The 17,316-nt window shown below is 51.5% G+C and overlaps 1 protein-coding gene across 2 annotated transcripts in view; it reads right to left on the bottom strand.

Moving 5' to 3' along the window:
- itk (IL2 inducible T cell kinase) overlaps positions 1-17,316 on the bottom strand; it is a 40,348-nt gene that overhangs the window by 8,325 nt on the left and 14,707 nt on the right. The gene's annotated exons all lie outside the window — the stretch shown is intronic.

Here is a 17,316-nt window from a genome sequence, read left to right on the forward strand (position 1 = left end):
ACACCCATTCTACCCTACCACCGTCACTCTACACAACCCATACCTACCCTACCACCGTTGCACTTCAAACCCCGACCTGACAAGGTACCAATCTGTCACTCTGCACAACCCATAACCCACTGTTCCACCGTCACTGAAAATAACAACCCATACCTGACCCTGGTTACCACTGTCACACTAAACAACCCTAACCCTACCACCGTCACTACCACCGTACACAACCCATACCTACCCTACCACTGTCACACTACACAACCCTAACCCTACCACCGTCACTCTACACAACCCATATCTACCCTACCACTGTCACACTACACAACCCATACCTACCCTACCACCATCACACTACACAACCCTAACCCTACCCTACCACCATCACTCTACACAACCCATACCTACCCTACCACTGTCACACTACACAACCCATACCTACCCTACGACTGTCACACTACACAACCCTAACCCTACCACTGTCACACTACACAACCCTAACCCTACCACCGTCACACTACACAACCCATACCTACCCTACCACTGTCACACTACACAACCCATACCCTACCCTACCACTGTCACACTACACAACCCTAACCCTACCCTACCACCGTCACTCTACACAACCCTAACCCTACCCTACCACCGTCACACTACACAACCCATACCTACCCTACCACCGTCACTCTACACAACCCATACCTACCCTACCACTGTCACACTACACAACCCTAACCCTACCCTCCCACTGTCACACTACACAACCCTAACCCTACCACTGTCACACTACACAACCCTAACCCTACCCTACCACTGTCACACTACACAACCCATACCTACCCTACCACTGTCACATTACACAACCCTAACCCTACCCTACCACTGTCACATTACACAACCCTAACCCTACCCTACCACTGTCACATTACACAACCCTAACCCTACCCTACCACCGTCACACTACACAACCCTAACCCTACCACCGTCACTCTACACAACCCATACCTACCCTACCACTGTCACACTACACAACCCATACCTACCCTACCACTGTCACATTACACAACCCTAACCCTACCCTACCACTGTCACATTACACAACCCATACCTACCCTACCACCGTCACATTACACAACCCTAACCCTACCCTACCACTGTCACATTACACAACCCTAACCCTACCCTCCCACTGTCACACTACACAACCCTAACCCTACCACTGTCACACTACACAACCCTAACCCTACCACCGTCACTCTACACAACCCTAACCCTACCCTACCACTGTCACACTACACAACCCATACCTACCCTACCACTGTCACATTACACAACCCTAACCCTACCCTACCACTGTCACATTACACAACCCTAACCCTACCCTACCACCGTCACTCTACACAACCCTAACCCTACCCTACCACTGTCACACTACACAACCCATACCTACCCTACCACCGTCACTCTACACAACCCATACCTACCCTACCACTGTCACACTACACAACCCATACCTACCCTACCACTGTCACATTACACAACCCTAACCCTACCCTACCACTGTCACATTACACAACCCTAACCCTACCCTACCACCGTCACACTACACAACCCTAACCCTACCACCGTCACTCTACACAACCCATACCTACCCTACCACTGTCACACTACACAACCCATACCTACCCTACCACTGTCACACTACACAACCCTAACCCTACCCTACCACTGTCACACTACACAACCCTACCTACCCTACCACCGTCACTCTACACAACCCATACCCTACCCTACCACTGTCACTTACACAACCCAACCCTAACCCTACCACTGTCACACTACACAACCCTAACCCTACCCTACCACCGTCACTCTACACAACCCATACCTACCCTACCACTGTCACACTACACAACCCTAACCCTACCCTACCACTGTCACACTACACAACCCTAACCCTACCCTACCACTGTCACACTACACAACCCATACCTACCCTACCACTGTCACACTACACAACCCTAACCCTACCCTACCACCGTCACACTACACAACCCTAACCCTACCCTACCACTGTCACACTACACAACCCAACCCTACCCTACCACCGTCACTCTACACAACCCTACCCTACCACTGTCACACTACACAACCCTAACCCTACCCTACCACTGTCACATTACACAACCCTAACCCTACCCTACCACCGTCACTCTACACAACCCATACCTACCCTACCACTGTCACACTACACAACCCATACCTACCCTACCACTGTCACACTACACAACCCTAACCCTACCCTACCACCGTCACACTACACAACCCATACCTACCCTACCACCGTCACACTACACAACCCATACCTACCCTACCACCGTCACTCTACACAACCCATACCTGCCCTACCACTGTCACACTACACAACCCTAACACTACGACTGTCACACTACACAACCCTAACCCTACCCTACCACCGTCACACTACACAACCCATACCTACCCTACCACCGTCACTCTACACAACCCATACCTGCCCTACCACTGTCACACTACACAACCCATACCTAACCTACCACTGACACACTACACAACCCTAACCCTACCACCATCACACTACACAACCCTAACCCTACCCTACCACCGTCACACTACACAACCCATACCTACCCTACCACGGTCACTCTACACAACCCATACCTGCCCTACCACTGTCACACTACACAACCCATACCTACCCTACCACTGTCACACTACACAACCCTAACCCTACCACCATCACACTACACAACCCTAACCCTACCCTACCACCGTCACTCTACACAACCCATACCTACCCTACCACTGTCACACTACACAACCCATACCTACCCTACCACTGTCACACTACACAACCCTAACCCTACCCTACCACTGTCACACTACACAACCCATACCTACCCTACCACTGTCACACTACACAACCCATACCTACCCTACCACCGTCACTCTACACAACCCATACCCTACCCTACCACTGTCACACTACACAACCCTAACCCTACCCTCCCACTGTCACACTACACAACCCTAACCCTACCACTGTCACACTACACAACCCTAACCCTACCCTACCACTGTCACACTACACAACCCATACCTACCCTACCACTGTCACATTACACAACCCTAACCCTACCCTACCACCGTCACTCTACACAACCCTAACCCTACCCTACCACTGTCACACTACACAACCCATACCTACCCTACCACCGTCACTCTACACAACCCATACCTACCCTACCACTGTCACACTACACAACCCATACCTACCCTACCACTGTCACACTACACAACCCTAACCCTACCCTCCCACCGTCACTCTACACAACCCTACCCTACCACCGTCACACTACACAACCCTAACCCTACCCTACCACCGTCACTCTACACAACCCATACCTACCCTACCACTGTCACACTACACAACCCATACCTACCCTACCACTGTCACACTACACAACCCATACCTACCCTACCACTGTCACACTACACAACCCTACCCTACCACTGTCACACTACACAACCCATACCTACCCTACCACCGTCACTCTACACAACCCATACCCTACCCTACCACTGTCACTCTACACAACCCTAACCCTACCACTGTCACACTACACAACCCTAACCCTACCACCGTCACACTACACAACCCATACCTACCCTACCACTGTCACACTACACAACCCTAACCCTACCACCGTCACACTACACAACCCTAACCCTAGCCTACCACCGTCACACTACACAACCCATACCTACCCTACCACTGTCACACTACACAACCCTAACCCTACCACCGTCACACTACACAACCCTAACCCTACCCTACCACTGTCACACTACACAACCCTAACCCTACCCTACCACCGTCACTCTACACAACCCTACCCTACCACTGTCACACTACACAACCCTAACCCTACCCTACCACTGTCACATTACACAACCCTAACCCTACCCTACCACCGTCACTCTACACAACCCATACCTACCCTACCACTGTCACACTACACAACCCATACCTACCCTACCACTGTCACACTACACAACCCTAACCCTACCCTACCACCGTCACACTACACAACCCATACCTACCCTACCACCGTCACACTACACAACCCATACCTACCCTACCACTGTCACACTACACAACCCATACCTACCCTACCACTGTCACACTACACAACCCTACCTACCCTACCACCGTCACACTACACAACCCATACCCTACCCTACCACTGTCACACTACAACCCTAACCCTACCACTGTCACACTGTCACCACCGTCACACTACACAACCCATACCTACCCTACCACTGTCACCACACAACCCTAACCCTACCACTGTCACACTACACAACCCTAACCCTACCACCGTCACACTACACAACCCATACCTACCCTACCACTGTCACACTACACAACCCTAACCCTACCACCGTCACACTACACAACCCAACCCTAACCCTACCACCGTCACACTACACAACCCTAACCCTACCCTACCACCGTCACTCTACACAACCCATACCCTACCACTGTCACACTACACAACCCTAACCCTACCCTACCACTGTCACACTACACAACCCTAACCCTACCCTACCACTGTCACACCCTACCCTACAACCCATACCTACCCTACCACTGTCACACTACACAACCCATACCTACCCTACCACTGTCACACTACACAACCCTAACCCTACCCTACCACCATCACACTACACAACCCATAACCCTACCCTACCACTGTCACACTACACAACCCATAACCCTACCCTACCACTGTCACACTACACAACCCTAACCCTACCACTGTCACACTACACAACCCTAACCCTACCCTACCACCGTCACACTACACAACCCATACCTACCCTACCACTGTCACACTACACAACCCATACCTGCCCTACCACTGTCACACTACACAACCCATACCTACCCTACCACTGTCACACTACACAACCCTAACCCTACCACCATCACACTACACAACCCTAACCCTACCCTACCACCGTCACACTACACAACCCATACCTACCCTACCACCGTCACTCTACACAACCCATACCTGCCCTACCACTGTCACACTACACAACCCATACCTACCCTACCACTGTCACACTACACAACCCTAACCCTACCACCATCACACTACACAACCCTAACCCTACCCTACCACCGTCACTCTACACAACCCATACCTACCCTACCACTGTCACACTACACAACCCATACCTACCCCCTACCACTGTCACACTACACAACCCTAACCCTACCCTACCACTGTCACCACAACCCATACCTACCCTACCACACACACTTACACAACCCATACCTACCCTACCACTGTCACACTACACAACCCAACCCTACCCTACCACTGTCACACTACACAACCCTAACCCTACCCTACCACTGTCACACTACACAACCCATACCTACCCTACCACTGTCACACTACACAACCCATACCCTACCCTACCACTGTCACTCTACACAACCCTAACCCTACCACTGTCACACTACACAACCCTAACCCTACCCTACACTGTCACACTACACAACCCTACCTACCCTACCACTGTCACACTACACAACCCTAACCCTACCTACCACCACACACTACACAACCCTAACCCTACCCTACCACTGTCACACTACACAACCCATACCTACCCTACCACTGTCACACTACACAACCCTAACCCTACCACCCACACTACACAACCCTAACCCTACCCTACCACTGTCACACTACACAACCCTAACCCTACCCTACCACCACTGTCACTCTACACAACCCATATACCCTACCACTGTCACACTACACAACCCATAACCCTACCCTACCACTGTCACATTACACAACCCTAACCCTACCCTACCACTGTCACACTACACAACCCATACCCTACCCTACCACTGTCACACTACACAACCCATACCTACCCTACCACTGTCACACTACACAACCCTAACCCTACCCTACCACTGTCACACTACACAACCCATACCTACCCTACCACCGTCACACTACACAACCCATACCTACCCTACCACCGTCACTCTACACAACCCATACCTGCCCTACCACTGTCACACTACACAACCCTAACCCTACCACTGTCACACTACACAACCCTAACACTACCACTGTCACACTACACAACCCTAACCCTACCCTACCACCGTCACACTACACAACCCATACCTACCCTACCACCGTCACTCTACACAACCCATACCTGCCCTACCACTGTCACACTACACAACCCATACCTACCCTACCACTGTCACACTACACAACCCTAACCCTACCACCATCACACTACACAACCCTAACCCTACCCTACCACCGTCACACTACACAACCCATACCTACCCTACCACCGTCACTCTACACAACCCATACCTACCCTACCACTGTCACACTACACAACCCTAACCTACCCTACCACTGTCACACTACACAACCCTAACCCTACCACCATCACACTACACAACCCTAACCCTACCCTACCACCGTCACTCTACACAACCCATACCTACCCTACCACTGTCACACTACACAACCCATACCTACCCTACCACTGTCACACTACACAACCCTAACCCTACCCTACCACTGTCACACTACACAACCCATACCTACCCTACCACTGTCACACTACACAACCCATACCTACCCTACCACCGTCACTCTACACAACCCATACCCTACCCTACCACTGTCACACTACACAACCCTAACCCTACCCTCCCACTGTCACACTACACAACCCTAACCCTACCACTGTCACACTACACAACCCTAACCCTACCCTACCACTGTCACACTACACAACCCATACCTACCCTACCACTGTCACATTACACAACCCTAACCCTACCCTACCACTGTCACACTACACAACCCATCCCTACCCTACCACCGTCACTCTACACAACCCATACCTACCCTACCACCGTCACACTACACAACCCTACCCCCTACCACTGTCACACTACACAACCCATACCTACCCTACCACTGTCACACTACACAACCCTAACCCTACCACCCTCACAACCCTACCCTACCCTACCACTGTCACACACACAACCCTAACCCTACCCTACCACCGTCACACTACACAACCCATACCTACCCTACCACTGTCACACTACACAACCCAACCCTACCCTACCACTGTCACACTACACAACCCATACCTACCCTACCACTGTCACACTACACAACCCATACCCTACCACTGTCACACTACACAACCCATACCTACCCTACCACCGTCACTCTACACAACCCATACCTACCCTACCACTGTCACACTACACAACCCTAACCCTACCACTGTCACACTACACAACCCTAACCCTACCACCGTCACACTACACAACCCATACCTACCCTACCACTGTCACACTACACAACCCTAACCCTACCACCATCACACTACACAACCCTAACCCTAGCCTACCACCGTCACACTACACAACCCATACCTACCCTACCACTGTCACACTACACAACCCTAACCCTACCAACCACTACACAACCCTAACCCTACCCTACCACTGTCACACTACACAACCCTAACCCTACCCTACCACCGTCACTCTACACAACCCTAACCCTAACCCTACCCTACCACTGTCACACTACACAACCCATACCTACCCTACCACTGTCACACTTACACAACCCTAACCCTACCCTACCACCGTCACACTACACAACCCATAACCCTACCCTACCACTGTCACACTACACAACCCATACCCTACCCTACCACTGTCACACTACACAACCCATACCTACCCTACCACTGTCACACTACACAACCCTAACCCTACCCTACACTGTCACACTACACAACCCATACCTACCCTACCACTGTCACCTACACAACCCATACCCCCTACCACTGTCACACTCACAACCCTACCCTACACAACCCAACCCTACCCTACCACCGTCACACTACACAACCCATACCTACCCTACCACTGTCACACTACACAACCCATACCTAACCCTACCACTGTCACACTACACAACCCTAACCCTACCCTACCCTACCACCCTACCCACACTGTCACACACACAACCCTAACCCTACCCTACCACTGTCACACTACACAACCCATACCCTACCCTACCACTGTCACACTACACAACCCTAACCCTACCCTACCACTGTCACACTACACAACCCTAACCCTACCACTGTCACACTACACAACCCTAACCCTACCCTACCACCGTCACACTACACAACCCATACCTACCCTACCACTGTCACATACACAACCCTAACCCTACCCTACCACTGTCACACTACACAACCCTAACCCTACCCTACCACTGTCACACTACACAACCCTAACCCTACCCTACCACTGTCACACTACACAACCCATACCTACACAACCCTACCACCACTGTCACATTAACCCTACCCTACCACACACAACCCTAACCCTACCCTACCACCGTCACACTACACAACCCATACCTACCCTACCACTGTCACACTACACAACCCATACCTACCCTACCACTGTCACACTACACAACCCATACCTACCCTACCACTGTCACACTACACAACCCTAACCCTACCACTGTCACACACAACCCTAACCCTACCCTACCACCGTCACACTACACAACCCAACCCTACCCTACCACTGTCACACTACACAACCCATACCTACCCTACCACTGTCACACCACAACCCTAACCCTACCCTACCACTGTCACACTACACAACCCTAACCCTACCCTACCACCACACTACACAACCCATAACCCTACCACTCACACTACACAACCCTAACCCTACCACCACCCTACCACTGTCACACTACACAACCCTAACCCTACCCTACCACTGTCACACTACACAACCCTAACCCTACCCTACCACTGTCACACTACACAACCCTAACCCTACCCTACCACTGTCACACTACACAACCCATACCTACCCTACCACTGTCACACTACACAACCCATACCTACCCTACCACTGTCACACTACACAACCCATACCTACCCTACCACTGTCACACTACACAACCCTAACCCTACCCTACCACTGTCACACTACACAACCCTAACCCTACCCTACCACCGTCACACTACACAACCCATACCTACCCTACCACTGTCACACTACACAACCCTAACCTACCCTACCACTGTCACACTACACAACCCATAACCTACCCTACCACTGTCACACTACACAACCCTAACCTACCCTACCACTGTCACACTACACAACCCAACCCTACCCTACCACTGTCACACTACACAACCCATACCTACCCTACCACTGTCACACTACACAACCCTAACCCTACCCTACCACTGTCACACTACACAACCCTAACCCTACCACTGTCACACTACACACCCTAACCCTACCCTACCACTGTCACACTACACAACCCTAACCCTATCACACTACACAACCCTAACCCTACCCTACCACTGTCACACTACACAACCCATACCTACCCTACCACTGTCACACTACACAACCCTAACCCTACCCTACCACTGTCACACTTACACAACCCTACCTACCCTACCACCGTCACACTACACAACCCATACCTACCCTACCACTGTCACACTACACAACCCAACCTACCCTACCACCACACTACACAACACAACCCTATACCTAACCCTACCACCACTGTCACACTACACAACCCATACCCTACCCTACCACTGTCACACTACACAACCCTAACCCTACCACCACTGTCACACTACACAACCCTAACCCTACCCTACCACCGTCACACTACACACAACCCTATACCACCGTACTCCACAACCACCCTACCACTGTCACACTACACAACCCATACCACTGTCACACTACCAACTACCACTGTCACACTACACAACCCTAACCCTACCCTACCACTGTCACACTACACAACCCTAACCCTACCCTACCACCGTCACACTACACAACCCTAACCCTACCCTACCACCGTCACTCTACACAACCCATACCTACCCTACCACTGTCACACTACACAACCCATAACCCTACCACTGTCACATTACACAACCCTAACACCCTACCACTGTCACACAACCCTAACCCTACCCTACCACTGTCACACTACACAACCCATACCCTACCCTACCACTGTCACACTACACAACCCATACCTACCCTACCACTGTCACACTACACAACCCTAACCCTACCCTACCACTGTCACACTACACAACCCATAACCTACCCTACCACTGTCACACTACACAACCCTAACCCTACCCTACCACTGTCACACTACACAACCCTAACCCTACCCTACCACTGTCACACTACACAACCCATACCTACCCTACCACTGTCACACTACACAACCCTAACCCTACCCTACCACTGTCACACCACAACCCTAACCCTACCCTACCACCGTCACACTACACAACCCTAACCCTACCCTACCACTGTCACACTACACAACCCATACCTACCCTACCACTGTCACACTACACAACCCATACCCATACCTACCCTACCACTGTCACACTACACAACCACACACTACACAACCCTCACACTGTCACACTACACAACCCTAACCCTACCCTACCACTGTCACACTACACAACCCTACCTACCCTACCACCGTCACACTACACAACCCTAACCCTACCCTACCACTGTCACACTACACAACCCAACCTACCCTACCACTGTCACACTACACAACCCATAACCCTACCCTACCACTGTCACACTACACAACCCATACCCCTACCCTACCACTGTCACACTACACAACCCTACCTACCCTACCACTGTCACACTACACAACCCATACCCTACCCTACCACTGTCACACTACACAACCCATAACCCTACCACTGTCACACACACAACCCTAACCCTACCCTACCACTGTCACACTACACAACCCTAACCCTACCCTACCACTGTCACACTACACAACCCTAACCCTACCCTACCACTGTCACACTACACAACCCAACCCTACCCTACCACTGTCACACTACACAACCCTAACCCTACCACCACCGTCACACTACACAACCCATACCTACCCTAACCACACTACACAACCCATACCCCCTACCCTACCACTGTCACACTACACAACCCTAACCTACCCTACTGTCACACTACACAACCCTAACCCTACCACTGTCACACCACACAACCCTAACCCTACCCTACCACTGTCACACTACACAACCCAACCCTACCCTACCACTGTCACACACAACACACACCCTAACCCCTACCCCCTACCACTGTCACACTACACAACCCATACCTACCCTACCACTGTCACACTACACAACCCTAACCCTACCCTACCACTGTCACACTACACAACCCTAACCCTACCCTACCACCGTCACACTACACAACCCATACCTACCCTACCACTGTCACACTACACAACCCTAACCCCCTACCACTGTCACACTACACAACCCTAACCCTACCCTACCACTGTCACACTACACAACCCTAACCCTAACCCTACCAACCCTAACCCTACCACTGTCACACTACACAACCCTAACCCTACCCTACCACTGTCACACTACACAACCCTAACCCCTACCCTACCACCCTACCACTGTCACACTACACAACCCTAACCCTACCCTACCACCACTCACACCCACAACCCATACCTACCCTACCACTGTCACACTACACAACCCATACCTACCCTACCACTGTCACACTACACAACCCTAACCCTACCCTACCACTGTCACACTACACAACCCTAACCCTACCACCGTCACCACAACCCATACCCTACCCTACCACTGTCACACTACACAACCCATACCTACCCTACCACTGTCACACTACACAACCCTAACCTACCCTACCACTGTCACACTACACAACCCATAACCCTACCCTACCACTGTCACACTACACAACCCTAACCCTACCCTACCACCGTCACACTACACAACCCATACCTACCCTACCACTGTCACACTACACAACCCTAACCCTACCACTGTCCTACCACTACCACATGTCACACTACACAACCCATACCTACCCTACCACCGTCACACTACACAACCCATACCTACCCTACCACTGTCACACCACAACCCTACCACCCTACCACTGTCACACTACACAACCCTAACCCTACCCTACCACTGTCACACTACACAACCCTAACCCTACCCTACCACTGTCACACTACACAACCCATACCTACCCTACCACTGTCACACTACACAACCCATACCTACCCTACCACTGTCACACTACACAACCCATACCTACCCTACCACTGTCACACTACACAACCCTAACCCTACCACCATCACACTACACAACCCTAACCCTACCCTACCACTGTCACACTACACAACCCTAACCCTACCCTACCACTGTCACATTACACAACCCATACCTACCCTACCACTGTCACACTACACAACCCATAACCCTACCCTACCACTGTCACACTACACAACCCTAACCCTACCACTGTCACACACTACACAACCCTAACCCTACCACCACTGTCACACTACACAACCCTACCTACCCTACCACTGTCACACTACACAACCCTAACCCTACCCTCCACTGTCACACTACACACCACAACCCTAACCCTACCCACTGTCACACTACACAACCCTAACCCTACCACCACTGTCACACTTACACAACCCTAACCCTACCACTGTCACTACACACCCTAACCCTCCCACTGTCACACTACACAACCCTAACCCTACCCTACCACTGTCACACTACACAACCCATACCTACCCTACCACTGTCACACTACACAACCCTAACCCTACCCTACCACTGTCACACTACACAACCCTAACCCTACCCTACCACTGTCACACTACACAACCCTAACCCTACCCTACCACTGTCACACTACACAACCCTACCTACCCTACCACTGTCACACTACACAACCCATACCTACCCTACCACTGTCACACTACACAACCCTACCTACCCTACCACTGTCACACTACACAACCCATAACCCTACCCTACCACTGTCACACTAACCCCTACCCTACCACTGTCACACTACACAACCCTAACCCTACCCTACCACCGTCACACTACACAACCCTAACCTACCCTACCACCATACCAACCCATACCCCCTACCACTGTCACACTACACAACCCATACCTACCCTACCACTGTCACACTACACAACCCATAACCCTACCACTGTCACACTACACAACCCTAACCCTACCCTACCACCACACTACACAACCCTAACCCTACCACTGTCACACTACACAACCCATACCCTACCCTACCACTGTCACACTACACAACCCATACCTACCCTACCACTGTCACACTACACAACCCTAACCCTACCCAACCAACCCTAACCCTACCACTGTCACACTACACAACCCTAACCTACCCTACCACTGTCACACTACACAACCCTAACCCTACTACCCATCACCTACCCTAACCCTACCCTACCACTGTCACACTACACAACCCAACCTACCCTACCACTGTCACACTACACACCCTACACACTGTCACCCTAACCCTAACTCTACCCTACCACTGTCACATTACACAACCCTAACCCTACCCTACCACCGTCACTCTACACAACCCATACCTACCCTACCACTGTCACACTACACAACCCTAACCCTACCACTGTCACACTACACAACCCTAACCCTACCCTACCACCGTCACACTACACAACCCATACCTACCCTACCACTGTCACACTACACAACCCTAACCCTACCACTACACTCACACTACAACCCTAACACTACCACTACACTACACAACCTAACCCTACCCTACCACACACTACACAACCCTACCTACCCTACCACCGTCACACTACACAACCCATACCTGCCCTACCACTGTCACACTACACAACCCTACCCTACCCTACCACTGTCACACTACACAACCCTAACCCTACCACCATCACACTACACAACCCTAACCCTACCCTACCACCGTCACACTACACAACCCATACCTACCCTACCACCGTCACTCTACACAACCCATACCTACCCTACCACTGTCACACTACACAACCCATACCTACCCTACCACTGTCACACTACACAACCTGCTACCACCACAACCCACACAACCCTACCCCTACCCTACCACCGTCACACTACACAACCCATACCTACCCTACCACTGTCACACTACACAACCCATACCTACCCTACCACTGTCACACTACACAACCCTACCTACCCTACCACTGTCACACTACACAACCCTAACCCTACCACCACTGTCACACTACACAACCCTAACCCTACCCTACCACCGTCACACTACACAACCCATACCTACCCTACCACTGTCACACTACACAACCCAACCCTACCCTACCACTGTCACACTACACAACCCATAACCCTACCCTACCACTGTCACACTACACAACCCTAACCCTAACCCATCACACTACACAACCCTACCACCCTACCACTGTCACACTACAACCCTACCCTACCACTGTCACACCACACAACCCTAACCCTACCCTACCACACAACAACCCTACCTACCCTACCACTGTCACACTACACAACCCATAACCTACCCCCTGCCCACTGTCACACTACACAACCCATACCTACCCTACCACTGTCACACTACACAACCCTAACCCTACCCTACCACTGTCACACTACACAACCCTAACCCTACCCTACCACCGTCACACTACACAACCCATAACCCTACCACTACAACCCTACCCTACCACTGTCACACTACACAACCCTAACCCTACCCTACCACTGTCACACTACACAACCCTAACCCCCTACCACTACCACACAACCACACCCTACCACTGTTACACAACCCATAACCTACCCTACCACTACCCCTACCACCACTGTCACACTACACAACCCATACCCTCCACCCTACCACTGTCACACACAACCCATACCTACCCTACCACTGTCACACTACACAACCCTAACCCTACCACTACACTGTCACACAACCCTAACCCTACCCTACCACTGTCACACTACACACCCATACCCTACCCTACCACTGTCACTACTACACAACCCTAACCCTACCACTACCACCGTCACACTACACAACCCTAACCCTACCCTACCACCGTCACACTACACAACCCATACCTACCCTACCACTGTCACACTACACACAACCCTAACCCTACCACCGTCACACTACACAACCCTAACCCTACCCTACCACTGTCACACTACACAACCCATACCTACCCTACCACTGTCACACTACACAACCCTAACCTACCCTACCACTGTCACACTACACAACCCATACCTACCCTACCACTGTCACACTACACAACCCATAACCCTACCACTACACACAACCCTAACCCTACCCTACACAACCCAACCCTACCTACCCTACCACCGTCACACTACACAACCCATACCTACCCTACCACTGTCACACTACACAACCCATAACCCCTACCACCACACTACACAACCCTAACCCTACCACTGTCACACTACACAACCCATACCTACCCTACCACTGTCACACTACACAACCCTAACCCTACCCTACCACTGTCACACTACACAACCCTAACACAACCCTAACTAGCCTACCACTGTCACACCACACAACCCATCACACTACACACCCTACCCTACCACACTACACAACCCAACCTACCCTACCACTGTCACACTACACAACCCTAACCCTACCCTACCACTGTCACACACAACCCATACCCTAACCCCACTGTCACATCTACCCCACTGTCACACTGTCACACAACCCTAACCCTACCCTACCACTGTCACACTACACAACCCTAACCCTACCACCGTCACTGTACACAACCCATAACCCTACCCTACCACTGTCACACTACACAACCCATACCTACCCTACCACTGTCACACTACACAACCCTAACCCTACCCTACCACTGTCACATTACACAACCCACCCTACCACTGTCACATTACCAACCTACCCTACCACCGTCACACTACACAACCCATACCTACCCTACCACTGTCACACTACACAACCCATACCCTGCCCTACCACTGTCACACTACACAACCCATACCCTACCCTACCACTGTCACACTACACAACCCTAACCCTACCCTACCACTGTCCACCCACTGTCACACTACACAACCCATACCTACCCTACACCGTCACTCTACCAACCCAACCTGCCTACCACTGTCACACTACACAACCCTAACCCTACCCTACCACTGTCACACTACACAACCCTAACCCTACCCTACCACCGTCACACTACACAACCCAACCCTACCCTACCACTGTCACACTACACAACCCATACCTACCCTACCACTGTCACACTACACAACCCATACCTACCCTACCACTGTCACACTACACAACCCTAACCCTACCCTACCACTGTCACTACTACCAACCCAACCCTAACCCTACCACCACTATCACACACAGCCTAACCTACACAACCCATACCTACCCTACCACTGTCACACTACACAACCCTACCTACCCTACCACTGTCACACTACACAACCCTAACCCTACCCTACCACTGTCACACTACACAACCCTACCCCTACCACCCACACTCACACACAACCCATACCCTACCCTACCACTGTCACACTACACAACCCTAACCCTACCCTACCACTGTCACACTACACAACCCTAACCCTACCCTACCACTGTCACACTACACAACCCATACCTACCCTACCACTGTCACACTACACAACCCAACCTACTCCTACCACACACTACACAACCCTAACCCTACCCTACCACTGTCACACTACACAACCCTAACCCTACCCTACCACCGTCACTCTACACAACCCTAACCCTACCACTGTCACACTACACAACCCATACCTACCCTACCACTGTCACACTACACAACCCTAACCCTACCCTACCACCACTGTCACACTACACAACCCATACCTACCCTACCACCGTCACACTACACAACCCATACCTACCCTACCACTGTCACAACCAACCTACCTACCACTGTCACTACCAAACCCTACCACTGTCACACTACACAACCACCCTACCACATGTCACACTACACAACCCTAACCCTACCCCCTACCACTGTCACACTACACAACCCTACCTACCCTACCACTGTCACACTACACAACCCATACCTACCCTA

This window comes from Oncorhynchus nerka, linkage group LG5 (genome assembly GCF_034236695.1).
Source record: "Oncorhynchus nerka isolate Pitt River linkage group LG5, Oner_Uvic_2.0, whole genome shotgun sequence".
NCBI classification, from domain to species: domain Eukaryota; kingdom Metazoa; phylum Chordata; class Actinopteri; order Salmoniformes; family Salmonidae; genus Oncorhynchus; species Oncorhynchus nerka.